The following is a 17,094-nucleotide window of genomic DNA, read 5'->3' as shown; positions in this document are numbered from 1 at the left end:
TTTTCATTAGAGATTTTCTGGTGGAATATTATCTACATAAGCTGAGTGAATTTCACTTCCTTATTTTGTGTAGATTTTGTTAGGGACGATGAGAGAAAGGTTACATTTTTTTTGTGAGTTTTTTTGCTGTGGTCGTTAGTAAAAGAATGTGTTTTGGTCAGGGCTTTTTCAATATTGATGAGCTCAAGTCCTTGAGCGATATCTTCCCAGTCCCGAGGATTACTCAGAATAGTGTAAGAGGGATATTAGGGGGCTACAATAAACCACTGCTGGTTAAAGTAATCAATTTCATTTAATATTCAACAATTTACTCTAAGACAGGTATTTCTTTTTAATATGCCCCTGAGAATTTTTTTATTTTATCTGTGAATTTTCATTTTATCTGTGTTATTTATATTTTTGAATTGATTTGCTAGATGACTGTAAAAATAATCATTAATTTTTTTTTTATTATTAATAACAAAATAAATGTAATGTAAAAATTGAAAAAAAATTTTAATTTTCCATGATGTAGGGCTTGGATGTAAACGTTGTGGAAATTGCAGTTGAAATTGCAATTGATTTCGGGTGATATGATATCAATATGATAAATTGGAAAAAATGAGTGAACTTATGTTGAATACTTAATATTGAATTGACAAACGAAACGTTTTTTGTCGAATTGTGAATGTAATAAGTAGTGGCTTTGTAATTTGATAATAGTACTTTGAAATCTACTCATTACGATACGTATATTAGTGTATGTAATGTGTATAACATAAGTTTTATTAAAAAAATATTGAAGAAATTTTAATTATTTACTATATTTGAAAATTTTGTTATGTGAAAAAAAAGTAGTATATGGAATGTATATGTATAAGAAAGTACTTAAAAGACAAAGTTATACTACATCGTATATTTGATTATTTTGTGTTAGAAGGATGGAGTAAAGATGAAAACTCTTCTTTTTTCATTGTTTGTTGGAAAATAATTGTAGGCTTGCAATCTACATTATAAAATATTTCTAAACATATCGGGAAGTTAATGCTACATCTAGATAACTCGAAAATTTTATATTTTTGGATAATTAACATAGGCGTCATAAAATCGATTGCTCTTTCATCTGCAGAAACCTGAAACCTCTCATTAATTATTAAATAAAGAAAAATAAAATTCAAATGATCGCAAACTTTTTAATTAATTTTATTTTGAGATTGATAATAAAATTAAAATATTTTGATTAACCATTTTTCTTAACCATTTTCACTTTTTAAATATAACTATTGTACATAATTATAATTTACATGTCGTGTGACTTATCACAATTACAAATCACTTTGTTTTGTTATTCACTTTTATTTCGTTATAATCGATAAAGTTTTTAAACTTGTTAATTAAGTAAGCGCAATAACAATAAAAATAAATTGTCAAAGAAATACTCAAAATTTTGACATATCGACGAACATTTTTGCGATAAGAATATTATTAATTGTAAATTTCCTTTTGAGCTGTTAGAATAAGAGAGGGAAAAAGAGAGAAAGAGGAGAGGGAGATTATTCTGTAAGAAGTAAATAAATGAAAATTTTGATTGAACGGCTTTTGAATTCAATAGAAGAAAATTGCGAATCGTTTTTAGTTTTTTCTTTTTTTTTGATATTTTGTTACGCATACACATACAAATATACAAAACAAAAATGAAAATCAAAATATAAATTTATTTTTGAAGAGTCACTCTTTTACGCTGCTTTACATTTTTGTATAAGAAGAAATCATTAATCATTTTTCTTTTGACGTTACTTTATAAGTAAAATAAAAAAAAAAGATAATAAGAAAGTGTAATATAAAATGCAAATGAATTTTATGTTTTTTAATTTTGTTTTCATTTTTCAATGTTGAAGATTTCCAAGAAAACAGGGTGTTGAAATTACTTTAATAATAAGCACCAAATTTTGTGCTATATTACGAATTTTTATTCGAATTTTATTGCTTTATTTTGTAGAATTTTAAAAAAATTTTTATTTTACTATTTCATTGAAAATTTTTATTTGCATTTTATTAAAATTTTTAGTTGCATTCAAAATTTCTCTAGCTCTTGCAAGAAATTGTTATACGGGATTGAGAAACAAAATTTTTGTTTATAACTGTGAATAAATACAATTTGTTTATATTTATACACAAGAACACACACTTTCATTTTAATAAAATGCAATAAGATGATGCTGTTTTATCTCCCACTTAGTAAGCAGTAATGTCCCGTCATAAATGAGAATATCAATAAAAATTATTTTAAAACAATTAAATATAATTTTCTAACATAACCCTGTAAATTTCCCAAAATTGTAGATTAAGCCCTAAATTTTACTTTTTATATATAAATAAACAAAAGCTAATTTAAAATTGTTAAAATTGATTAAAGAGCCTATATTTTTTTGGTAATAAGGAGTCTTTCTATTAAATTTATTAAAAAATTTTTGTTCTATTTAAATTCAATTTCTAGATCACCATTAATTTGCCTTTACAATAAATATACACGCATTTATAGTATAATTAAATTATTACTGCGAGTACTCCTCAAAAAATGTAAATTCTACAAGGAATTGTGAGGGATACTGTAATTGAAAATAATAAAAGGACTTTTTAATAAATAATAAGATATGAGGATTTCGTAGTATTTCGATTTTAATTCTAGACTTAAAATCTAATTTACTATTTTTGTTTATAAATTTTTTTTTAAGGAAATAAATTAGTAAAATGTAAATTGTAAATGAAAATCAATCGTAAATTACAAAAAATATATAAAAAAATATGTAGGTATGTGAAATCAACTTTAAGTGTTGTAATCTTAGGTATACAAGAATTAATCAAGAGCTTATGGTGCATAATTATTTTATCACAAAAATAGTTTGGTTTCTGTTTTTACATTTTTCATATGTTGCATTCTAACCGGGCACAATTACGACCAGTTTTTTAACATTAAAACTTAATTTGTGATTATTTGGAACAAATAATGAATTTCAATTTTAACCAGTGCATTCCATGGGATTTACCCAAATATTTAAATTTTACTTAAAAATACTTGAAAGTAATCTTAAATTAATTCAACTATTCTACTTTTCATTTTTCAAAAAAGATTTTAAGGAAACAAATTTTGGATTTTCCTGCTAAATTTGATGAAATACAGAAAATGTTTCATGAAAACCAATTTTAAATTGTAGTTTTTAACAAAATAAAAAAGAATTCTTAACAATAGCAAAGTTAACAGCAATTCCAAATTAGATGCGCACCAGCAACGGTTTCTCATATACGAAATTTAAAGATAAAAGAAACCAAGAAAAAGAAAAAGGAAAAATAAAAAATGAAATTTAAAAAAATAATTTGTGAAAAATCTTAAAACCATAACATTATGAAAAAGAGCAACAATGTAGAACAAAACGAAAAAAAAAATACAAACAAAATAAATAGAGAAAGGGAAAGATGAGCTGAATAATACCAAGGTCATCTTTTCATATACCAAGCCTATAAATACAAACAAAAACATTCTTAACAAAATATTATTAAGTAAAAAGAGAAGAAAAAAAAAACCAGAAAGGAGAAAGTAATGAAAAAAAAACTCTAAAAAACATCAATCAGTATAAGAAGTACATTATTAACATGTTGTTGTCCTTTTGACCTTAATCTATGTGAAAAAGAAAATTCTTATTCTTTATTCATTCATCTTGTTATTTAATGAATCATGTATGCATTGCATAGCATATTTAATATTTTTTTTATAATCTTAAATTTTGTTTTGACTATAATTTCATTCTTATTCTGAAGGTTTCCGAACTGACTATCAGTTGAATATAGCATATAAGAGTAATATTTATACAACATATGGTTATGGCATACATATAGAATATATACAATATATATTTCATTCAGTAAATATAAACAATCCTTACAATGTGTGCACTTAATTACATAAAATTTTATTCGGTGAAAATTTCATTTCAAATACTTGCATACATGAGAAACCTTGAACACTATGAAAGTGTAAACAAAATATTTATTTAAATAAAATTCATAACTGTTGATATGAAGTTCGAAATTAAATTTTAGTATTCAGTGAGGAGAAAATTCGAATTTTGTAACATAATTGTTTTTAAGAAATTTTTTGAACAAAATTAAAACTACTTAAACCAAGTACTTAATAAAGTTTGATGATAATTTTTTTTATCCTAAAAGTATGCAATTTTTACTAAAATATTATATTTGTTGTAAATTTTTATTGTCATTTTCACATTTATTAATTTAATAAGCCCGCTAAATCAATAATGTACCAGGGTTTAAAAAAAAATAATATGTATAAATTACGGTAAATCCAAAATGAAAAACTAGGCTCCGGGATGCTTTTATCTAAACATAATTAATTTTACGGCATATTTTAAATTTTTGAAAAATTGAAAATTTCGTATTAACTTTATCTAGTGTTCACTATCGAATATATATCTACGTCTCAATTTATGTATAATATATAAAATAATATTAATGTTTAATGAAACCGACCAACAGGTGGCAGAAGCTGAAAAAAAGGATTGAGAATCACTCCAGTATTAATCATGCATTATTATTGGTATGTTTCGTCTTTGTGAAAGTACCTTCATTCTTTGAACTCTAAAAAATATTTAGAATATGATTTAAATTAAAATATTTATTGAGTTAGTAATTTAAATAAGTCAAATAATTACAGTTCGCGTACCTTTCTGGATCAAATCAAATAATTTCCTTATTAATAATCCGTAAAATATTGCTTTTCTCGCTACATTATCGTTGATCTTCTTGTTAAACTAGGATTCTTTATTTTACACAATTTACTTGACTATTTTTCGTTTATATTTATTACATTTTTATTTACAAATGTGGGTGTTTGTTAAATATTTTTATGGATTCTTTCTTTTTTCAAATTTAATTTCTTAAGTATTTTCTTTTTTGCAATTGGAAGAACTCATTCAAAAGTTTATAGCAAAAATTATTTTATGTATTTTTATCCTAAAATGGAAGAAATTTATCATTACGATTGTATAAAATACAAAAATAAAAATAATATTTCGAATGTCCTTTAGTATTGAACGAAATATTTTGATCTTCTTTAAAAGAATATTTATTTATACACACACACATGCAAAATAATAATGATGTATGAATATAAAAAAATTTTTCATTTATACATTCTTCTTTCATTTTACTGTTATACATTCGATATCATTAAAAAACCATTTCAAAATAAAGCATTTATTATCAGATAAATTTTTATATAGAAATTTTGAAAAAAAAGAAATAATAGAATAGGAAAAAAAACACAAAATAATGATAATGAAAGAAAGAGAAATGAAAAAGAAAAAGTGAAATTGAGAGCAAGAGGACGAAAGAAATAAAATAGAAACGGAAAAAACGATAATAAAAGTTTACAGACATTACCGACAAATAGTTACAATAACACTGTGCACTGCAATTCATGTACACATACATATTCAATGTATACTGTATATTTTATATATGTTTTAGTGTACTTTAAAATTTTTAATGTTTGCAATGAAAATTGGACTAAGTGACAAAAGGAGAAGGAAATTACATCAAAAATGTCAAAAAATTTGGTCGAAGCGACAATTTAAGCGATATTGAATCCATTTGGCCACTGTCTAATAAACGAAAGCAGAAATGTTACTATTTACCTTATTTAAATAAAGAGGCTCTCAAAGGGTGCCATATAAATTCTATTTTAAAATAAAAATCTCAAAATTATTATGACTTAGTTTGGAATTGTTAATTTAGATTCTTTAAATATAATTTTTTTTTACAATTTTTTTTTTAATCAAGTAGTTTCAATGCTATTTCCTTCGATCTGATTACATTACATCAATTATTTTTATATAAAATGAATTAAACAAACCATGTAGCTAACCACCACATGGTTTTCCGGTTGTATTTTTGCGCCGAATCGTATAGAATCATCATTTCATATATCGGTGGTATTATGGTAGAATGAAAGAAATAAAACAAAATTAAATAAAAAACATGTAGCAAGAGAAAATGAATATTCGCTGATATAAAAAAAAGGAAGAACATCTATGTATACCTACTTATTTGATAGAAAATACGATTTTAATATTATCATGCCATGAACATTTGATTAAAGGAATTTGAAGTTGTATCATGATTGAGAAAATACTTTTTTGTTAACGTTTTATTTTGTAGGGAGATGTTGTGAATTGTAATTATAGAAAAAATATTGTGAATAGTCAGGTATTCAGGTGCAATAACAGCAAAAGGGCGTCACAGCGCAGCACTTAATCTCTGCTGTTTGTCGAATCTTGTCATTAGAGGCTAAATAAGGATATCTTCCCACAATCAGTAAGCTTTTGGAAACGGTGTTGTGTAAAGCTCAGACAGCATATTTGTCTTAAAATTTTTACTCTGCACGTTACTCAAATTACATCTACACAGAAACTTTGAAAAGAGCGGTAAATTAAAACTAAATATATGGTTTTGCGTTTATAAACAAACGCGGTTAGAGTAATTTTAATATATGGGTTAGTCATTTGATAACCGTCGGCTAACTAGATGTATAACTCAAAAAAAATGATTAGAGTATACGGTTCGGCGTTTATTCGTATTGCTGGAATTTTGCAATATTGTGATTTTAATACATTTCTTCATTTACTATACCACCGGGAATACTGTCAGACTATAAAAGTGGCGAGGTGCTGATGCCGGAGGACAATTCGAGCTCTGAGTCAGAAATCTTACTGTTGTTAAGTTTTACCCTATCATGCAAGGGAAATTGAATAATTTTAGAATTTGTTTTTTATTTTGATTTCACCTATATAAAATAGAAAAAAATTAATTTGAAAATTTCACCTGATTACATTACGGTTTACTGAAACTAATAAAAAATATATATATGTATATCTTTTTATATTTGTCAGATTTATGTCTATTTATTCAGGTTATAATCCAGATTTATATTGATTTGCCTAAAATTTAAATATAAAAAGTAAGAAATAATTTCAAAATAAATTCCAATAGATTTGGGATTTTTTTTATGTTAAAATAAACATTTTTACATTAACATGCTCTTTGAACATATTGACAAGCATATAGGGTAATTGCTACTATAGATAGGTAGGTGTTGTTAAATTATGCTTACTTTACGTATTTATTACAATTTTAATGCGTTATTATTAGTTCAAGAAGCCATTAATACTATACTCATAACTCTAAATTTATAATATGTTTTAAAAGACATAGGACGTCCAAATTCTTTATAATTCTTATACTATATATGTATACATATCTTTTATAATCAAATATCTTAATGAATGAAAATTTTTTATTCTTAAACACATTTTAAATTTTTTCTCTTATTGTATACATTAATCGCTCAAAATAATAATAATAATGTAAGAATGTAGGATGTAATGTATATAGTGTATACAATCTTATGAAAATTACCGTTTATTAAAGCAATAATCCGGCAATAAAAATGCACTTTATTTTTATTTTTTGTTTATATAAAAGTTTAAATTACTTTATTGTTTTTTATGATTATTTCGATAAGCTTTGTTTGTTTTCATAGAATGCACAATATACGGTATCCAAGAAAAACGATCTATTGTAATATATGCTCATTGTTAACGGGTGATTTTGTGCTCTATGATTTTTTGTGCCTATATCTCCAACTCATAACACATAACACTTGTCAACGTTAAATCAAAACCAAAGTTTGAAACCGTTAAAAAAATTATGCCAAAAAATTGCGGTCAAAGTATTAATATTTAACAATTATTAATTTAGAAAGCGTTTGGTTAGGAATAAATTTTACATTGTGGACCTTTCAATTGAAAATTAAAATCATGTGATTTAAAGTTCATATATAAAGTAATTTTTTGGCAGTACTTCAAATCTATTATTTATATCGGCCATTTGATGCCAATTGAAACTATAAAAATAGTTAATAATTTGTGATATTTCGGCTGGAGTTTATGAAGTATTCCAATGAACATTTCGAAAGTAACCTATTATGGGAATGAGAATGATATTCCAATTTAAATAAATATTGCATGCAAATTTACGATTTTTTTTGTGCTTTCCTTTTAAAAGTGATGAAAAAAGTCACCCGTTATTATTGTAAATTAAATTCTTATATGTTTAATAATGTTCATATTTTCAATTCTTATATGTTTAATAATGTTCACCACGACAGTGGTGAATGTGGTTTTAGTTGAGTAGCTATAAATTAAATGAATTAGATTTCTTCTTTTCAAAAATAAGAATTATTTTTTTTAATATTAAAAATATAAAATAAATTTGATTTAATTTAAACCCCTTCGTGCCTCATCACATCATCTATTTAAGCACTTTGTAATTTAAGAGTATTAAAAACTAAATAAAATTTTTGTTCGATTTTGTATGTGACTGACTGTTTATGCGATTATCTTTGTAAATTTCAGAAATATTGCAATCATGCAATTACATATACAGTTTTCTTTTAAATTAGACTAAACTTTTAAATAAGTGTTACAATTATAACACTATGTATAAATTATTGTGTTTCATATAGAAAATAGCGCACATAATTGGGGATATGTGTTTTTGTTTCTTGATTTTATATGATTTATATTCATAGTTTTTCTTAAAGTTCTTAAATATGTGATAATCTATGAATGTACTTAAGTAGAACATGCATTTGTAAAACTAAATTTATATATACTCGTACATATTTAGTTCAATTCTACTTTTTAAAATATATGTACGTATACATTAGAAATTTTGCATTGTACTTGTATATTTAACCATATACATATTCACATTTAATATTTTATATTTTACTTATGTATGTACAATTTATGTACTGTAAAAATATTGCCAATTATTATAGAATTTCATTATATATGAATTTTTTTAAATATATATATACATGTTATATGCGTATTATGTATTTATTTATTGATAATATTCTTAAATAAAATCGACATAGAAAAGATTATCTCACAAAATAAAAGTGGAAAATAAATTACAAACAGACATGCAGTCGCATAATTTCATATACATTAACATGTATACATGTATAAATAAAATTATACATATTTTATTATATAGATCAATGGTGTGTAAGTTTATACAGAGAGGGATAAAATTTTGGTTATTTTTCTTGTATCTAGCTGCGTATATATAAAACAATTTATAGGTGGAAACAAAATATTTCAATATTCAAATAGAGATAGAAAAATCGCGTGCTATGTGAAAGTTTAAGCAAAGCAGTATCTGAAAAGTTTAGATAGTACCTGAAAGTATGCAATTTTTTTCTTTTTTTGAATAAATTTTTTTTTTAGATTTTAATTTGTATAGTTATGTTTATTTAATGTAAAAAAAATTTTTTTGGCGAACCGCTATATTCTTAACATTGCCTCATTTGCTACGTGGATTACTCTCGTCTTAGAGAAGATTCGAATTTGAAATAAAACTAAAATCTTGTTTCCAAACTCTACTTACATGTAGTGTTGTTGCTTATAACTATACATTTGTAAAGAAATATTCAAATTTCTTCATAAAGACAATTTCTTATAACGAAAGTGAAATGAACCTCATAGCTTTTTAATTTTCAACTCAAATCCAAATACATCAGCAATTTTCTCTATTAGTATAATGGTGCTCAACCATTTAATCTGGATTATCATTTTAATATGTCCCAATTATTCGAAAATATATCAGATATTTTCTGATTATCTATAATATTCTTTTAAATTGCAAAAAAAAAAAAATTAGAAGTTTTTAAGAAATTACAAATTCTAAGCTCCTTACTAATGTTATCAAAATATAGTAATCACACTGATTCACCAATATTTTTATTATATAGTATCCTACCTCAAATAAATGCGTTTATGAATTTAAAAAGAAAAATATTGGCAATACAAAAAATATACGTGCATACATACATACAGACAATCAAAATTAACAAAGAAAAAAAATTATGCAAACGAAAAGACAAACAAAAAGAAAAAACAAGAACAACAAATATAAATTTGTAATAGAAATATAAAAGTAGGAAAGGAGGAAAAAAATAAGAAAATAAAAATGAAAAGACAACAAAAACAAACATAAATAAGCACATGGAATATAGAAGAAATAACAAGAAAAATAGACGAAAGAAAAAATGAAAAGAAGAAAAATGAGAAAAACATTTGCAATAACAAAATTACATAAACGGGTAGACAGAAGAAAAAAAAGCAACATAACTAATACGAAAACAGTAGTAGTCCAGTTGTTTTTATTTCATTCAATCAGACAGTCACTGTTATACTATTGCCCAACTTAGAACAAAATAATCGCAATTGTATAATTTCTATGGTATTACACTTACACCGTTTCATATTGTTTTATAATAGAAAATTGTGAAGAATCATAATCGAAAATTTTCAGTTTTTCTTTAACCATTGAACAATTCATATGTGGGTAAACGACAACAAAAAAAAAATGAAATAATAAAGTTAATAATAATAACAATAATAATAAAAAATAACAGTAGCAATAATAATAATAATAAAAATAAAAACAAACAAACAAGCATAATAAAATAAAAAGATTAAAATATATAAAAATTTTTGCGTGAGATCATGCGACTCTTAATGAGTTGTTGGTATTTCTATAACCGAAAATAAATAAATAAAAAAAGAAAAAAATAAAATTATATCTCAGCTTTTTGAAAATTAAACCGTACCTAATTTTAAAAATGTTTATTTCTTTTTTTTATATATATAAAATGAAATAAACGCAAAAGGTGGAACGCTTTTTATCGAAAATTTTTAAATACGGTTTTTATTTTCCTTAAATGAATTTAATTTTGTTATCGTCCTTAAGATAATTAATCAAATTTAACAAAATAGTTAATTTGCCTTACAATATTTTATATATTTGTGTTGTATCTGTATATGTATGTGTGTCACTATTGTTATGTTAATCAATTATTTATAATCAACTGATTGATTAAGTTCTTCTCCATTATATAGGACATTCGATAATATTCCTATTATTGTTCACATAGAATTTGAATGAGAACTTGAATTTTTTTTATTATTATTTTGTATCCAAATAATTAGTATGTTTATATCGTATTTATATCGCATAGATTATTTAAATCTTTTATGAAATTGTTTGAATAAAATTTGCAAAAAATTTTTTGTGTCAAAATATTTGTTTATTGAATAAAATTTGAATTGAATTATGTAATTGTTATATGTATAAAGAATTTGTAAAAGAAGACATTAAATTAATAATATTTCATCATTTCATCATTAAGTCTTATACAAATAGCAATATATAATTTGTTCCACCAAACAATCAGAGATAAAGTTTTTATATTGCGGTGTAAATTTTCATACAATTAGCAGTTCAAGTGAATTTAATATAAATTTGGTAATAAAAAGGTCCAAAAATTTAAAAGCGATTATTTTTGCTAAAAGTTCCTTAATAAACTTCAGGTTAGGTCTTAAAATTAGACCTTCAGCACAATTACGTTAGATTTAAAATTGAACTCGTTACATTGCTATATTGAAAATTTTTTCAGTATTCTTTACCTTAAGTTGGTATTTAGTAGAATAGAATGAACATATTAAATTAATTTATTGTATAACTATTTGATTCAACTTTAAAATTTAAAGGCTTAGTAGAAAATTAAAAAATCAACTTAATATATAGTCTCACAATCTAAAATCCACAACTTTTCTCTTGAACTTTTTCTAAAAAAATATTCAAAACAAAATTCATTACAATCCTTTACAAAAAAATATCCTTCTTTTTTTGTCAAGGATAAACGAAAATTATTGATAGAAGAAAAATATTTTTGACAAAAAAATCGAAAATTTCAATGGCACAAAAAAAAGAAAAAATTATATTTTTTCTCCTTAGATTGTTTAACAGAAAAAAAAATTGTGTAACAAATTAAATTTTTGACATCATAACGGTTAAATTTTATATTTATAGTGAAGAGATAGAAATGAAAGAAGAGAGATTAATATTATAATTGAGAATGCATTTTATTAATATTTTCTTTTTTTAATTGAGAACACAATAACAATCTGTTGACAAATCTCTTCATACGCGTATAACATTTTATGTGTTGAATTTCATGTGTTTTGCTTTCATTGTATATGGTGAATTTTTAGTTCTTTTTTATTTTTGTAATTTTATCTCATAATTAGTGAACCATATGAAAATTTTCATTGAAATAATAATACATTTGTTGTCATATAATTATTATACTATTAATATGTTTGTATAAGTGTGTTAGTATGGTGGTATTAAAGAATAATAATTGATTTTAGAAATTCAATGATTATTTTAATTTCAAATTCAAATATTTTATACTATAACAAAAATTTTATAAATTTATGATATTTGAATTTGATTGATCTATGCCCCAATCCTCCATGATATGGTATTTGCGTCTTTTCACAATTTAAAACCTTATGTATGAAAGAAGAATAAAATTATCATTATTTACTATATTGTGTTGCGCCTATAAGTTTGCAATAATTTTGCCTTTAAAAATTCCTTTTTAAAGAGAATTAAAAAAAAAAAGCAAACAAACAAAAGAATAAGGAATATAGCTATGTAATCATTTCCTATGATATTTTTTTTCCGCTTTTATTCAAAACAAATAATATTTTTGTATATAAAGACATGGATTATTCCCATAATATTGTTCTTATTATATATACAAACAAACCCACATATTATATTGTACTATAAGATTAAATTCATTTTATATACATACATATATAAGTTTTGTATATATATTGCGATTATAAATCTATAGCACAATAAACCTAATATATAATTCCTATATATAATTATACAATTTATGTAAAAAATAAAAAAACATATCTAAACTATTATGCCTCAGTACACTTCTAATCTACTATTGTATAATAGTATAAAAGAAATAAAACAAAAAGAATGAAAACCGAAAAAGAATAAAAAAAAAATAAGAAAAAATACAAACAACATATTTTATTTTCAAGGACCTTAATAGTCATGAACTCGTGTTTAAAAGAAATTAAAAAGGAACCAAAAAGGAAGGAAAAGCGGTAGAGAGAGAGAGAGTTGTAGAAAAATAAATATAGATGAGATGAGAAAGAGAGAAAGAGAATTAAAATGAAAAGAATTTTTTTTTTTTTTCTTCATTTTGGTTCCGAAAGAATGTTGATAGTTATGTGCGAATTTTTCATTTTTTTTTTTTTACTATATGCTTTTTTCAAAATATAAATTGCGTACTTGATAAAATAAAAAGAAGAAAAATACAAAAAAAATCATGAAATGAAAGTTTTAATTAATATATATATATACATATAAAATTATAAAGGTCATTTGTCTGAAGGATACGTAATTTGGGCGCAAGAAAGCAAAAGAGAACGAAATGATTTTGATTTCTAACAATATTTTGTTTTCTTTTTTCTTATTTTTCGAACTAGTTGAATAATAATTGCTTAAGAATTATTCGAATATTTTCCGAAAATATTTCACATATTTCATGCAATTCATATAACAAAAAAAAGGAAAAAAAATTGAACGTAATTAAATGAAAGATTATTTTTTTATGATCTTTGAAATATTTCATATCATGTTGGATATTGTACAAACATGATATCAAAAAAAATATGTCCTGCTGTATTGTTGTATAACAAACATATTGATGTTCATATGTGAATTTAATTTCTGAATAAGACAACAATATTGACCATACAAAAACAAATTTTTGGAATTTTTTAATGTTATACAATTCAGATATATATGTATGTAGATGGTCCAAATGGGGTCAATATGTACATGTGTTTATGGTTTGTAAGATACACTACATATGTGATGACTATACTGTTGTACAGGAATTTTTGAAGAAAAAAATAATCTACATATTAATATATTGAAAATTATGTACGAATGTATGTATGTATGTATGTTGAAGTGTTAAATAATTAACAAGAATTTTTGCTCTGCTTTTGACATATTAATTTTATTAATTGAGTTTTTTTTTTTTGGTTGGAAAATTTTTATTAGATTTAAAACTTTTTTAAAATATGTGTGTTTGAATGTATGTGTCCGATTTTTTTAAATATTTATTTTATATACTACAGGGTACATTGATTTTGGCAAATTGATTATAGTCTAAATTGATGTCAAACTAGAAAACAAATTCATATAAATTGCATATTTTCATAGTCATATAGTGAGGTTAATGCTACAACTAGATAACTCGCAATTGTTCGATTAGAGACTTTCAAAGATAAAAAATTTTGCAATAACAAATAATTTATCATGAAAATATCTAGTTTTGGCACTATCTTTTTCAAATATTTAAGAACACTTTTAAACTTCGATACTGGTCGCAGATAAAAGAGCATTCGATTTTATGACGCCTATGTTAATTATCTAAAAATATAAAATTTTCGAGTTATCTAGTTGTAGCATTAACTACACGAATATAGGTACATGTTTTGATGGTTTAATATTAAATCATATAAACATATATAAACAAATATAATTTTGATTGTGTTTCCAATCGAATAGTATCGAATAAATCGTATCTAAACAATACAGTATGCGTACTCATGATAATTACAGTAGTAAAACAATGTGAAAAACTATTTGGCTGCGGATAATTTTTTTTTTGATTGTAGCTCAGTTTGTAGAGTGTCCGTCTAGAAAGCGGTCGGTCACTCTTTCGAGTCTAGTTCGAGAAGAAAAATCGCTAGGAAAGATTTGTATATGTAATAATCTGAAATGTATATGGGATCCAAATCGATCCAATTTCAGTTATGTCTTATGAACGAATGGGTCTTATAGCTCTACATCCCGCTCTGAAGGATATCTTAAGGTAATTACTTGGACGGGGTAATTACTTGGAAGTAGCATATGGGAGAACTGCAATAAGTCATGACTGACAGATCTTCAGTAGTTAACAATTTTCAATTTACAATGGCTCTATAAAGTTTTTGTTTTTTTAACAAATTGTTCTTCTAAGGATTTATCTTTGACAAATAAATTCACGCAACAAGTTGTTAAACAAAAAAAGAAAAACTTTAAGATCACCTCGGGTCCCTACCGGATTTTATTTCATTTGTTATTCATAAAAATTTCGAATTTTACAACTTTCTCTCTCTTAATTTAATAACTTGAACGTGCCAATTGCGTTATTATCCTATTACCTAAGTTTTTTACTGTATTTCTTTTATATTTAATATTTCAATTGTTCAAAAGCAAACATAAAAAAATTAATAATTTCAAAAAATTTCTTTATTTATTTTTATATTGCTGTACAATGGAATAATTTTAAATTTAATTTATTTATTCTACTGTATAAAAAACAAATACAATGCGCTCAATTACATTGCTCCTCCCATTTTCTTGAAAGTTCATGAATATTTAACCTTTTGTATAGCAAACCTAATAAAACCTATTCTTCTGAAAGCTTTTTAAAATATTTTTCTTATTATTATTTTTTTTTATTAATTGTGTTTATATTAAATTAATTTTTTAATATCTTATCAGAAAATTTAATTTTTTTTTTAATCAAAATTAAAAAAAACTGTTTCAAGTTTTTCTCATCCCTTTTTTTAACCAGCCTTTTTCATATTTTATAAAATAATATGTGTTAAGGATATCATCAACCATGACCGACATTTTTAAGAAATAAAATAATATAAAAAACAAAAAAAAAAAAAGGCGAAAAAAATTGAAAACAAAGAAAAATCCATTAAGCACGCAGCTCGTGTCATAAGGTTCGCATGTTATTCTACCATGGTTTGCAAGGTTTTCGCGCTTTATCTTAAGAAAAATATTAAAAATCTATTCATAAATATAAAAATATATAAATATGTATACATGTACATGAAAGTAATATATGTATGTAGTATATTATGTGCATGACATACAAACATGTATGTACGTGTGTGTTTGAATATTTTATGGTTTGTACATTATGATGTTATTTACCACTATTAAGTGTGAGCTTGTATAAATCATAAAATATTATTTTACAAGTATATGGTCATACATATGTATGATTGTTTATAGATATAAATTTTTATCAGTTTTTCCAACCGCGTTATATACAGTAAGGGCGGTATTGGAATTGTGCCAAATTTTACATTTTGAGTTTTCAATAGATAAGCAATTTGCTGTAGTAGAGAAATGCAATGAAACAGTTTTTTTAGTGAAATGTTAATTTTTGCTTGTCTGTTTCCAGTTTAAAGAACCAAGTGCAAAACCGATTTATGTTTAAATTTCCTTTGTAAATTCGATGAATTAATAAGCTCTTGGAAATTTTCGCAAAAAATGCATTTAACATTATTGATGGAAATTTTCATAATTACAAGGATTTGAGCATCATCATATCAGACTTTGGCGCAAAACGTCAATTTCTTTAGCCTTTCAAATTTTTACCAGACTGTCGTAGTAAGCAGAACATACAAATTTAAACATTATTTTGAAATTATTATATATACGCAGTATATCATCTTGTGACCACACCATATTTCTTTGGTTTCCCATTGCCAATATACTCGTAATTATATTATTTTTATTAATATTTTTATTTCTTTGAAATTGTATGTATTGTAAGAAAACTGTTAAAAAATAAATACATTAAAGTATTAAAAATATAAGGGCTAATGATAGTATACCATTAAATTACTTCCGCGTACGGATAGTATGTAATTTAGAAATTGAATGAATTTTAATTCAAAATATTACAAGTCACGATTTACAATTATTGGCCTGCACGTGCATATTTATATGTATAATAATGTGTATATATACGCATGTATAGTTAAAAATAAATAAACAACCGTATTGATTTTCTTATTTAATCTTTTGTACATTATGCATTTTTTTATTTTAATAGGTGCATAACACATAATTCGTAATAAAATTGTACATAAAATAAAATAAGTTGAGTTTTTCATGTAATTATTCTACATTTTCTAATAAATTATTTTAATTTAATCCATTAATTTATAGAGATTAGTGGCTATTCGAGAAAATAAATTCGAAAATATAAAAATATTTTAAATTGAAATCTTA

At 23.8% G+C, this 17,094-nt stretch overlaps 1 protein-coding gene across 10 annotated transcripts in view; it reads left to right on the top strand.

The window, feature by feature from the left end:
* Positions 1-17,094, top strand: part of LOC129610238 (calcium-binding protein E63-1) — a 67,785-nt gene that overhangs the window by 33,281 nt on the left and 17,410 nt on the right. The window contains exon 1 of one of the 10 annotated variants that reach the window (XM_055522735.1): positions 9,890-10,365. The exons of 8 other annotated variants lie outside the window; for them this stretch is intronic. The gene's annotated coding sequence lies outside the window, so the exon portion shown is untranslated. Of the gene's footprint in view, positions 1-9,889; positions 10,467-17,094 lie in introns of those variants that run through there. One more of the 10 variants, XM_055522734.1, reaches the window with a different exon arrangement.

Source organism: Condylostylus longicornis, unplaced genomic scaffold, assembly GCF_029603195.1.
Source record: "Condylostylus longicornis isolate FDR11 unplaced genomic scaffold, ASM2960319v2 ptg000044l, whole genome shotgun sequence".
NCBI classification, from domain to species: Eukaryota; Metazoa; Arthropoda; class Insecta; order Diptera; family Dolichopodidae; genus Condylostylus; species Condylostylus longicornis.
Note: the sequence above shows the minus strand (reverse complement) of the source record. Positions and strands in the feature narration are given on the sequence as shown.